This window comes from Lissotriton helveticus, chromosome 11, assembly GCF_964261635.1.
Source record: "Lissotriton helveticus chromosome 11, aLisHel1.1, whole genome shotgun sequence".
Lineage (NCBI taxonomy): Eukaryota > Metazoa > Chordata > Amphibia > Caudata > Salamandridae > Lissotriton > Lissotriton helveticus.
The window spans coordinates 662768656-662781149 of record NC_136072.1 but is presented as its reverse complement, the minus strand read 5'-3'; the positions used below and the strand labels follow the sequence as shown (position 1 = coordinate 662781149).

General features: G+C 40.0%; 1 protein-coding gene across 3 annotated transcripts in view; it reads left to right on the top strand.

The window, feature by feature from the left end:
• The window catches only part of LOC144791743 (zinc metalloproteinase-disintegrin-like lachestatin-1), a 4387327-nt gene that overhangs the window by 518940 nt on the left and 3855893 nt on the right, over positions 1–12494 (top strand). The window lies entirely within an intron of this gene.

The window sequence follows — 12494 nt, the reverse complement described above, 5'->3', positions numbered from 1 at the left end:
AGTTAGTGATGGTCAAAGTAACGAATATACAGAAGAAAAAGATTTACTATAGTTAGTAAATCCTTTTTATCAACTATTCTCACAAGAAACGAATTGTGGAATGTCGGATAAAAACAGGATTGCTGTAAGAACAAAGGAATGTAATCAATTTGATACCACCAAGAATAAAGCCAATGAAGGAGTTCCGTTCCCAATAGTAGTCAAAGTGGAAATAAGGGAAAAAAAGGTCAACACTGACAGCAAACATCTATTGGCAACTAAAGCAGGATACCGAAAGGCCAATGAGGAGGAAAAAACTGACCATATTCCATGAAACCAACAAATTGACATTAATGATTCAATCAATTTGGAACATGGCCTAACTTTTCATACAAAGCCGGGAGGGAAAATACCATAGTACAAAGCCACAATTAGAACAGGCAAACACTAATCACCCAAAGATACCGGCTAGTACAAACAAAACTATAGGAAACAATGAGCAACCAGCATCTGTAAAAGAATATGCCATTAAAAAAATCTGAGTTCTAACACCAAAACATGCTTCAGCACTTGGAGATAAAGAAAGTGATTATGATGATATCAATAACCAGTCAGGCATTAAAGAAACATACTTAGAAGCAAAAACAAAGGAACACGATAAACACAATGTAGGAACAATATGGGATATTCATTATCAAACTTCAGTACTAACCCTTGAAGCATTAGTAGCACAGTCAAATAAAATGGATATTCAAATTGACATACTGGGAGTAATGGCCAACGCAGTTGCTGGAATTGAGAACAAACTAGCAGAGCTGAACAATCTAATAATAAAAGTACAAAGGGAATCAGCGGCAACTTACATCGAGTACACATGTGCTCCAATAATCAATAAACTGGGAACTATACCGGAGGTTATGAATACTATCTTGGAGGACGTCAAAGACATTGTCCGTACAAGAAATAAGGACTACTGTAAGGAGGATATACATCAACCTAATACAAGGGAATCCACATCAGAAGAAAAACAGGAGCAATCATTAAAAATGGAAACGGATGACGCTGATATATTTAATGTGACTAAACAACTGAGCACAAACCATGATATAAATACTGAAAGTAATAAAATATTGTCAGACTTACAGCATGAGAGAAACAAGGAAGGACCAAAAGAAGATGACTCGGCAGCCTTTGAAATAACAAAAAGACAGAGAAAAAAGCTGCGTAAAGCAAGAAATAAGACAAAAAAGGAAAGTACTACGCGAATCATTATTCAATTGGATGCACACTATAAAGAAAGACGAACAATAATAGATACCAAATTAGACTCACTGCCTAATATAAAAGAAGAAGGAAGAAAGAATATAAAGATAAAATCAATAGATGGCAACATCAATGGAATGAAGCATACAAAAACTACAAAAACTAAGGGGTCGATTAGGATGGCAGACGCACTTTGTCCGACCGCCATCCTGTCTGAGGCAGGTACCATCCGCCAACCGGGTGGAACAACCGTGCCTCCAATTAGGATGCACCCGCCACTGTGGTGGGTGCATCCGGAATTTTTAACATTGCGGCGGACGGTGCTTAAAGCACCGTCCGCCGCAATGTCAAAAATGCATGTTGTGCGTTTAACAGCACAACATGACAGGCACCGCGCTGTGCCTGCCATGTTGTACTGTGAAACGCAGGGGGGTACCATAGGTACCCCCCATGTGCACCCCCACCCCTCCTTCACCCTGCAGGCCCGCAACGGGCCCCCAAAGCAAGAACCGTATGCCTTTTCGTGGCGGCATTGCCGCCACGGAAAGGCATTCCCCTCATCCCATTCTAATATAGCTGGCGGTGTCTGATAGACACCGCCACCATATTAGACCTTTTCCGTCGCGATCGCAAGGTGACCACGGCGGAAAAGCAGACGACGGTCTTCCCGTCCGCCACGGTCCCCCCCGCCATTGTAATATGGCGGGGGGGAAATAGGTGGTGGACGGGCAAGGATGGCAGACGGATCGCCACTGCCTGTATGGTGGTGGCGATCCGTCCGCCATCCTAATGGGCCCCTAATGAAGGAACAAACAAATATTATGATATTGTTTCCAAACCAATTGTCTCTTGTTCCAAACAAAACCTGGCCAAACCAAATATTAGCACACTCACTGAAACTTCCAATCAAACATCTCGGTCCCCTGGAGTTGAAGTAAATAGAGTCCACGAAGAAGAAGTAAAACATAAAATCAATGGAAATGGTTGTACAATAAAAGATCTAATTTCTCCTGATACCCGAAGCAAACAAACCAAAAGTATTACCAAAGATATGATGCCCAAAATCATACCGGATCCTGGAACATTAGTTGCTAACGAGAATGAGACACAAAATTATATATGTCCATTAGTTCTAAACTTAATAGAGCAAGACAAGAAAACGTCAAATGGCCCTGTTAGGAACTATGACCAGAAAGTAGACCCTAGAGCAAGAAATTAACTGGGGGCTGACAAAACAATGATTAATTCTTGGAAGGTAAAGGAAGCATTAGAATATACAACGTATTCAAAAATTGCAGACAACCTAGTAATTGAAAGAAGAGGTCAGAATAGACAGATTACCTATTCGGATCATGGAAGAACCGGGGATAAAAATAGTGAACTAAGGCTCTAAAAAAATAGTTCCACACAACTTATTTTTAAACCACTTTATGAATCAAAAGGAGCACACAATATCTTAAATAGGGGAAATATCCTTTGGCTAATGAAAACTATAACAACACTTGAAAGGATAACATCTGAAGATATCGAACGCGTAGGATTTCAAGGAAGGAAGACTGCCACTAACATTGGTAACAGTGGGGGATATTAATAAGCCAATTGCCTCCAAAGGTCTATCCAACGACTCTTTTAAATATAGTAAATTCTGCAAAAATATCACATCCTGACAAAATCAACCCTGTTTTATCCATATTAAGAAATCCTCTTGGTAAAACGAAGTCTGAAGATAATAAATGAGGCACTATATTGAATAAAGAAGATAGAAAAGAGGTAAACGAAAATTGGATCATGACATCTTTGCATGGTAATAAAGAGCATTGACAAACTTCTTCGCAAATAGAACTACAAGAACAGAGTATGGCCACTTCTATAATAAAGATATGCTCATGGAACAAAAACGGAATTACTAAAAAACTAATTGATGCCCAAATTCAAGGACTGTCGGATCATAATCAAATAGTACTATTGCAGGAAACATGGGCAATGGAACCATTTAGGTTAAAGCATTATAAAGGGTATTTTGAACTGGCAATTAAACATCAGAAATTTGGTTGTCCATGTGGTGGCCTAGCAACATTAATACCGATCGAACTAAATGCTAAACATGAGCAAATACAGACGACCAATCCAAATCTTCTTGTAGTGAAACTACAATATAAATCCAGCAAAAGTAGGCCATATAAAATTCTGATTCTGGTCAATATATATATATCACCAAAACAGACCGTAAAGAAAGAGATGTGTATTGCCATAAACAATCTATTACTGGAACAAATTCTGGAAGAGCCTTTGGCTGATTATGTTGTAACAGGTGACTTTAATATAAACTTGTTTGAGCGGGGTGATTACGTCAGTCCCAAAATCAATGGGAAATCCTGGAACCAATGATGGAACCTAGAACCTCTAATAGACAAAACAGAATGGGGAGACACTTGGTAATGGACATGGAAGCACTGGGTTTCAGAATATTAAACGGTAGATTCACAATGAACTGTCCCCCTGCTCTTTCGTTTCACTCAAGCAATGGTAATTCACGCATTGATTATACACTAACATCATTGTGTACTTACAACAAAGTGATATCCTATCACTTGAATAAAGTTGCGGACAGCGACCATAGCAAACAAATTACTGAGTTAAAGCTATCTTGCCCAAGATCTGAAAATTATTTGACAATCCAAGGCCAGACCTGTACTATAAACTACAGGAAACTTGTATGGAAACCGAAAAATGCGGGTGAGATTACGGCAAAGGCAAAAAATCTAGTTAAAGATTGCTTTGAAGAAACAATGAAGACAACAGTAATGATTAAGAAAGAGAGAGGAACCCCCTGGTACAATCAAGGGAAGTGAGGTTATCAAACCAGTAAAAGAATTTGTTCCCTTGAGAATAATTTCAACAAAAGCCAAAACATAGCCTCAAAAGTACATACAATAGATAAAAACTCATATAATCACAGAAGTGAAAGAAATAACATATTTATTATTAGACTCAAATTAAAATCATTTGCATGTCTATACAAATTGTAGTACCTAATTGAATTATAAAAGAAAAAGGTCCCATTAGTTAAACTATTTAAGATTCCTCATGAAAGAGATAGTTTAACTAATGGGAGCATGGCTCTTTTATTTTATTTTAGATTTTTGCTAGGACTTCTATCCTTGTTCCCCTCACAAAAATCTATGAGACGTCCGCTAAGCAATTCCAACAGGAGGTACGTTATTAGATGCCCTGATACAAATTATAGCTAGCATGAGCGGTTAACTAGTACATATAAATAGGGTAGAGACAAACACCTGATAAACACTTTCTTAAAGAAACCTTTTTCAAATAAATTCGCAGGATTGTCACCGAAAACCCTTCTAAATATAAACATCTGAACAAAAAGTACGCCAATTCGTCGCCTCACAGAGAACCGCAACATCTCTTAGAATACAAATTAATAGGTAAGAAAGCCCCCTAGAAACCCTAGTAATTTAAGTACGAGTCACTACAGGGAACTTAACCGAACACTGTACCCCAGGATGACAATGGGCAGAGAACAAATGTTCAGCTATACTGTATAGAATAGGGATGAAGACCGTTGTATGAAATAGATGTTGATAAATTAATATAAGGAAGGGGTATAGCAGTTGATAGGACGACTGTAGAGATACAAATTTACCTATATACTCTGTATAAGAAAATGTTGATGTGTCCACTTAGAAAGAACACCGTCTAGGATGCTTATTAATGATGTTTTATTTAGGTAATTAACTTTGTTATATAGATCATATCATTTATAAATGTATAATTGTATGTACATTTATTGTAGGGAAATTGCACAGACCCTTCATTTTGACAGACAACAAAAGAATGTCTTGATAAAGGTGGACTCCATTTACTCCAAACCACGGAAACGCGTCGACGCTATTATTCAGTACAATTTAAGCCTCCTCCATCTATGTTTATATCTAAAAATTCAAAGTGGTAAAACATAGGTGTGAATAACTGGCAGTTTTAAATGTACCAATTGTATTTTACAAATTGTGTGTTTTACAAATCTCTGTCTGTCTTTCTTATTGTGCAGGTCACAATACATGGTGTTATTGTTTCCCCTTTTTCTTTTATAATTCAATTAGGTACTACAATTTGTATAGACATGCAAATGATTTGTTTTTAATTTTAATTTGAGTCTAATAATAAATATGTTATTTCTTTCACTTCTGTGATTATATGAGTTTTTATCTATAGTATGTACTTTTGAGGCTATGTTTTAGCTTTTGTTGAAATTATTCTCAAGGGAACAAATTCTTTTACTGCCAACAGTAATGAACCAATGGGAAAAATTTACACAGAAAGTAGTGAATTACAATAAAAAAACAACTGGTGAATAAAGGAAAAAAGCGCTGCAGCGCGAAACAAGTGAATCTAACATCTTTCTCCGTATACAGTAAGGAAAATCAGATGTACACGAAATAGACATAGAAAACAGCTAACCAAGTTTCCGTTCAAAGAGGAAATACGGGTATTATTAAATAACACAAGCTATACTTTAAGGAAATTAATCTGGCAGGAAAAAAATAAAGCCAGACAAGAGCTATGGACAAAAATCTTTTACACAAGCACGCTAACAAACTCACAGGAGTTCTGGAGATTAATTAATGGGCTGGCTAGACCAAATAAACCTGCTATAGGATCTAGCCTATCTGAAGAAGACTGGGTGACGTTTCTTAAAAAAACATCTAAATTCTGAACCCACAGCATATAATCAATATATCAATTATGAAAACAATACAAAACTTGATCTGGAAGACGATTATGACATTTTTATAACTAAAAATCAAGTGGTCAGACTGATAAAAAAACAAAAAGATGGGGCCCCCGGCCCCAATGGTATCCCTTTTGCACTATACAAGGATGCACCAGATTTTTCAGTGAAGTGGTTCAGATTGGGCAAATTCCGAGGTCATGTAAAGGATCACTAATAACACCTATCTTTAAGAAAGGAGATTGGCAACTGCCTGAAAACTATCGCCTAATTACCTTGCAAGATACGGATGCAAAACTGTTTGCTGCGATCCTGTTGATGAAATTAACGGATTGGGCAAAGGAAAATCAGGTATTACCCCCGAACCAAACAGGCTTTATTAAGGGCCTTGGAACATCCACAAATATTGTAACATTATCAGTACTAATTGACAAGGCACTTGTATTAAAACAATTCTTATACTTGTGCTTCATAGATTTTAAATCTGCTTTTGACTGTGTTGACAGAGAGCTTCTGTGGGAAAAACTTAACAAACAAGGAATTCCGGACACTTTGTTAAAGATGATTAGGCTTCTGTACTCTGAAACTTGGGTCAGGGTGAGGCCGGGTGAGGGTAACACACTAACCAACGTAATTCCCACAACTAGTGGTCTTAAACAAGGGTGCGTTCTGGCCCCCTTACTTTTTAATCTATTTCTACCTGATCTTTCTACTGACCTAAACGAAATCAATCAACACCCTCCAAGATTAGCATACAAACAGATATCTAACTTGTTGTATGCAGACGACGTCGTACTCTTAAGTCATACCAAAGTTTGAATGCAGCGATTAATTGATGGCATTTTTAAGTATTCAAGGGAAAACGGTATGTTAACAAACAAAGCTAACACCAAAGTAATGGTCATTACAAAAAATGTGCGACTTAGATTTAAACACAAATGGTTTTTGGATGACAAAGAATGGAACAAGTGGCTGTCTACAAATACTTGGGTGTCATTTTTAATGAAAATGGCAACTTTCTGCCACAAAAACTGGATATCACAAGGAAAGCAAACTCCCTTGTTGGGGTATTTAGAATTATCCAGAAAACTATAGGAGAGTCGTCTTACCGACCTCTTTTAAAAATAGTTGCTGCAAAACTACTGCCTACTTTAACATACGGCAGTGAGGCAATCAACGGGAGCGATGCTGAAATTACTAATACAGCTGTCGCAAAAACGTACAAAATCTTATTCTCTCTCCCAAAGAATGCCCCACAAGCCTAGGTGAGGTTGGAGTTTGGGATTAACAATCAATGCTATGCAAGGGAAAAGCATATACTGAAAGTATGGAATAGAATAAAAAACTATAAGGATAATGAAATGTCCCTCTTACTGTGGCAAGACGTGGAAAACAACAGAATGTACATGTCTACTCCTACTTAAACAAAGCAATTGAAGAATTTGGAATAATTCTGATTTGGAACTCCAAGGTTTTACAAGAGAGCTTCAGAAAAACAATAAATAAACTTGTCACCCATCATTCCCTGATAAAGGATAAAGAGATGCTTGTAAAAAGAACACATGCCTTGTCGATTGTAAGTGGATTTAAGGGAAAAAAAGTGCAAAACTACCTGGAAACTTCATGGTCCAAGAAAGCAAACAGATCTTTACCACTGCTAGATTTGGATATTTTCCAGGACCGTCACTTACCACCATGGATAAGATCAAAAGATGACAAATTATGTAGACTATGTAAATCAGGTCAAGAAAACATTATACCCTTATTGTGTGTTTGTCCGGAATTGGAAAATGAAAGAAAAACTATGCTTAAAAGACTGTTTAAGACACGTGGAGTAAGGACATGTAGGCAAGCCCTGATTGCATGTCTGAACTCAGAAGATTTACTAATGAATTCATCTTTTGGAGTGGCAGACATTCTATATGGTCTGCGACTCGAACCCGTACCATTTTATGTTTGATTGGACCACCTTTGGAATCACAATATTCATTTTGAGTCCAAAGGACTACATTTTCATTGTAAGACTGAACACAGTTGTAAGAGTCACTTACAATAAGAGTAGTCACACAAGGATCAGCGTACTCCAGTGAAAGCACCAGAGCACTTAGCTCTGCCAACTGGGCGGTACAGTCTCCTAATGTCTGAGTATGCAGGACATCGGACTTGAACTCTCCATTCACCATGGTACCACCACAATTGCCGAGGCTGCTGAATAAGCATGCTTTGACATTGTTGCCGGTTGCGCTGAACCATCAGTGTAAATGATACAATGGAAATACTCTAGTGGACGCAAATACAAAGGAGCTGGATGAACAAATTCATACTGCAGGTACTCCTGAGTCTGTAAAGAGGAATCAAAAATGTACATGACATCCGGAGACATCAAGGATGTGGCCCATTGTATCCAAAGAGGATGCAAAGCTTTTGAATTGGGTACACTGGCTTTCGTCACTGCCTCAATGACAGGATACGGTGTAACAAACAACATGCGTTTCCCCTGCGACAGCACTCTCTCTTTCAGAATCGCCATCTGCACTACAGTCAAAACTTATTAGACACTAGAAAATCGCATCTCAGCTGAAGTGTACAAGTGTGATTTGTAATAGGGACTGTGTCTCCTTCATTAACAGTCAAGTTTGTGAAACCCACCGTGCCTGGCACACGATTGCAGAATAGCTGAATGTTCTGGCAGCCAGCAAGATTTGGTAAAAGTAGGTTGTATCAAGGCATATAGCGGCTTGATATGCATGGCATAATCAGAAATGTAAGTACGTCTGAAATTCAAAAAATTCAGTAAAGATTGTAGTTTTTTCAGAGTGGTGGGAGCGTGTAACTCTGCGCATTTCTCCAGGAAGGAATCTGGCCAATTTTCAATTGGGTATTATTAACCTAATTTCTAAATGTGTTTGCTTTATGCAGAAAATTATTGCCATAGTGTTGGTAACAAAATAAGTCACCAGAATTAGTCGTGTCTAAGTACAAATCTTCAGCATCAAAACCAGCATAATATTTCAAATCAGAAAAAAGAGCCTTACGGCTTGGACATCCTAATCGTCAGATTTATGTTTTGTTTTACTACATCCCCCATTGAAACACAAAGTATATTGGGGACATTTATAACCTCAGTAGGGCCATTTATCTGAAATTTTACAGCATCCCATACAATCCCAACTAACACAGGCCATTTGGAAATGTTGACAAAAGCTGGTCCCGCTTCATAATGTGGAACGAGGAGTGGGGCGCCAAAGTTCCATCAATTAACCTAATTGTCGATCTTTCTTTAACATAATGCCCATTCACTAGACAGAAAACTACAACTACAAATCCAATTGACATGAATAAAAAAATTTAAATAAGCACCAGCCAATTGTAAGTCCAAGGGGGTATCAAAAAGTGTCTTTTAAACCAAACAGCAAAAATAGAAATTTTCAGTGGTGAACTCGATGTTGTAGAGTTAGTGTCAAATGAAAAATGTGACTGGTCAACTGTACCTGTTTGCACACCAGGCAAAGACTCATCTGTGGGATAAGTGTACTCAGTATCTTCGGGCCTGATTCATAAAACTAACTTAAGACAAAATCCATAAACTTACTACCATTTTTATTTTCACAGAAGGCACTTACTCATTTTGGTATTCACAGAAGCACTTACTCATTTCGGTAATAAGAGAAGTTAGGACTCCTAATTTTAGGACTCCTAAATGCCTTCTGTGAATACCTAAAGTCTTAAAATTCAGATTTTTCTCAAATTAGTAGTAGTAAAGTTAGGACTCCTAACTTTAGGACTCCTAAATGCCTTCTGTGAATACCGAAAGTCTTAAAATTAAGATTTTTCTCAATGTAGTAGTAGTGAAGTTAGGACACCTAACCTTAGGACTCCTAAACTGAGAAAAATCCTACTTTTCAGACTTTCGGTATTCACAGAAGGCATTTAGGAGTCCTAGAGTTAGGAGTCCTAACTTTACAACTACTAAACTGAGAAAAATTCTAATTTTCAGATTTTAGGTATTCACAGAAGGCATTTAGGAGTCCTAACTTTACAACACCTAAACTGAGAAAAATCCTAACTTTAAGACTTTCGATATTCACAGAAGGCATTTAGGAGTCCTAAAGTTAGGACTCCTAACTTCTGTGAATACCAAAATGAGTAAGTGTCTTCTGTGAATGCCAAAATGACTAGGTGCCTTCTGTGAACACGAAAATGGTAGTAAGTTTAAGATTTTGTCTTAAGTTAGTTCTGTGAATCGCGCCCTTCATGAGGATCGCTAGCCGGTGGATTTAGTAATGTATTAGTAACTGTGTTCATCTAGATGGCAATGTCAGGGCTGATGGTGTTTGCCAAGGCCAAAGAAGAATTTTCTCAGCATTGCTGGACAAGAGACAGCTGGAGTCATACTAAGAAGAATCAGCCACTCTCTGTAATTTGACATTGTCAATGGAGATGTACTTGTTATCCTTGAGACCGGGAAGTGAGGGTAAAATGACTGTTCTTGTACCCTGCACTCCAAGCAAAGGAACTGGTGCATGATATGAGGGGCCGAACTCCTTCTTGTTCTCCACCTTCTCACGGACCAGGTCACCGACTCCGGGGTAGCCACCCATCTGCCGGATTCTGAAGCGTAGCATCAGTTGTGGACGGCAAGTGTTCCTTTGCAAGACTGTCTCGAGTCTCTTGTAGGTTCTGTAATACAGCAGAATGATCATCTATGTCAAAGGGTGCGGCAGAAGCTGCCATGTCTTGACCCTTAAGGTCCGGGACAAACATCTTAATGCCAAGGAGCATTTCGTATGGGATCTGCCCACCCAGAGACCCTCTAGGGAGATTATTAAGTGCACGTTAAACGCTATACAGATGGGCCAGCCAGTTCCTGCCAGTACCTAAAACTCTAGCTGTCAAGAATTTCTTTAAGTCACTGTTCATTCGTTCCACAACAGAATTGCCCTCAGGCTGATACGGAGTTAAAAATTTGACCTGCACCCCCAATGACCTCATGGCATCCTCCTTGTTAGTCTTAGAGGTGACCGCTGGACCCTGGTCCAAATGGACGGTGCCACATGCAAAAATCCCACAAAGACACGCAAATCTATTATGACAGTTCGAGCATCAGCACTACGTTGTGGCTAGAGCCAAATAAAGCGTGTGCACGAATCCACTGCAAATGAGAGCCACTTTTACACAGTATCAGAGGAGAAAGGACCGCAGTGATCTAAATAAACGCACCCAAATGGTTTATTAGATAGGTACAACTCTGTTTGCGGTGGCTGCGCAGCAGTTAAACGTTTGATCTGCTGGCAAATGTCTCAATGAAGGAAATAATGACGCATCCGTTTGTACAATCTGCACCACCAGTAACGCTGCTGTAAGATAGAGACAGTAGCTGAAACGCCAGCATGCGCTGAGGCCATGCCTTCATGATCGGCTATTATCATGGCAGCAGCAGAGAGCTGTGAACATGACCAAGAGAGCCTGCGAGTTGTGAGAAGGCGCGGCGGCAAAGGAGGAAACCAGTGGCTCCGGCGGCTTGCTCGCTTTTAATGCCGTGAGGCAGCTAAGCCACGGGTACAGAGAGCTACACAGCGGATAATAACGGGGAATAGCGGTAAGAAACAGCAGTAAAGCGACGCCGCGGTGCAGGAGTGCCGCGAGTGTCACGAGTGCCCGGACTGCACGACTGCCGCGAGTGCAGCAAAAACAGCAGTAAAGTGGAGGGCAGCACTTGTGCCGCGAGTGCCACGAGGCGGGTGCCGAGAGTGCCGCGAGCCCCATGGGTGGCGCTAAGTGTTGCTACGTGGTTCCCGAGAGCCCCGAGAGTGCCGTGAGTCCCCGGGGGGCTCAGCACAGCGGGAACCGCGGAGAAGTTGCAACCATGAAGAGAGAGCTGCCCGAGCTGTGAAGGAGGAAGGCACCGCTTTGGATCAGTGCTGCAAGAGTCGTGAGGAGGCTCTGACTTGGTAGCCCTGCAGGATGGTCGGTTCATACATTGATTGCAGTGACCTTGAGCCGCGGGAGAACTGGGGGAAGCTGTAAATCCCACCGGTACCGTGGGTGCGGGTACCGCAGGTAAGGGTGCTATGAGGGTGGTACACGTGGTGAGTACGAGGTCCTCTTGATCTCTCGCTCATAGCTTTTGTTAGTCAACCCAGTAGCCAGCCAAGCAACGAACAAGCGGACTAGCCTAGCTTAACCTAACTCATCTAAAGAACTAAATAACTAAATAATAATCAAATCACAAATTTCTTGACTGGAGCTGGTAGTAGCCAAGCAAATAAAAAGCGAGCTAGCCTAGCTTAACCTAACTCAACTAAAGAACTAAATAACTAAATAATAACCAAATCACAAACTTCTCGACTGGAGCTGGTGGTGGCAGTGCCTAATACCGAAGCAGCAGTTCGTGTTTTGGTGCGGTGGTGAGTTTGAAACCGGCGATCCGCCCTCTGCCCCCTGCTCCTGATCTTCGCCTCTTGGGGGTGTCTGAGGCCGTTTTTCACCATGTCTGTGGCCC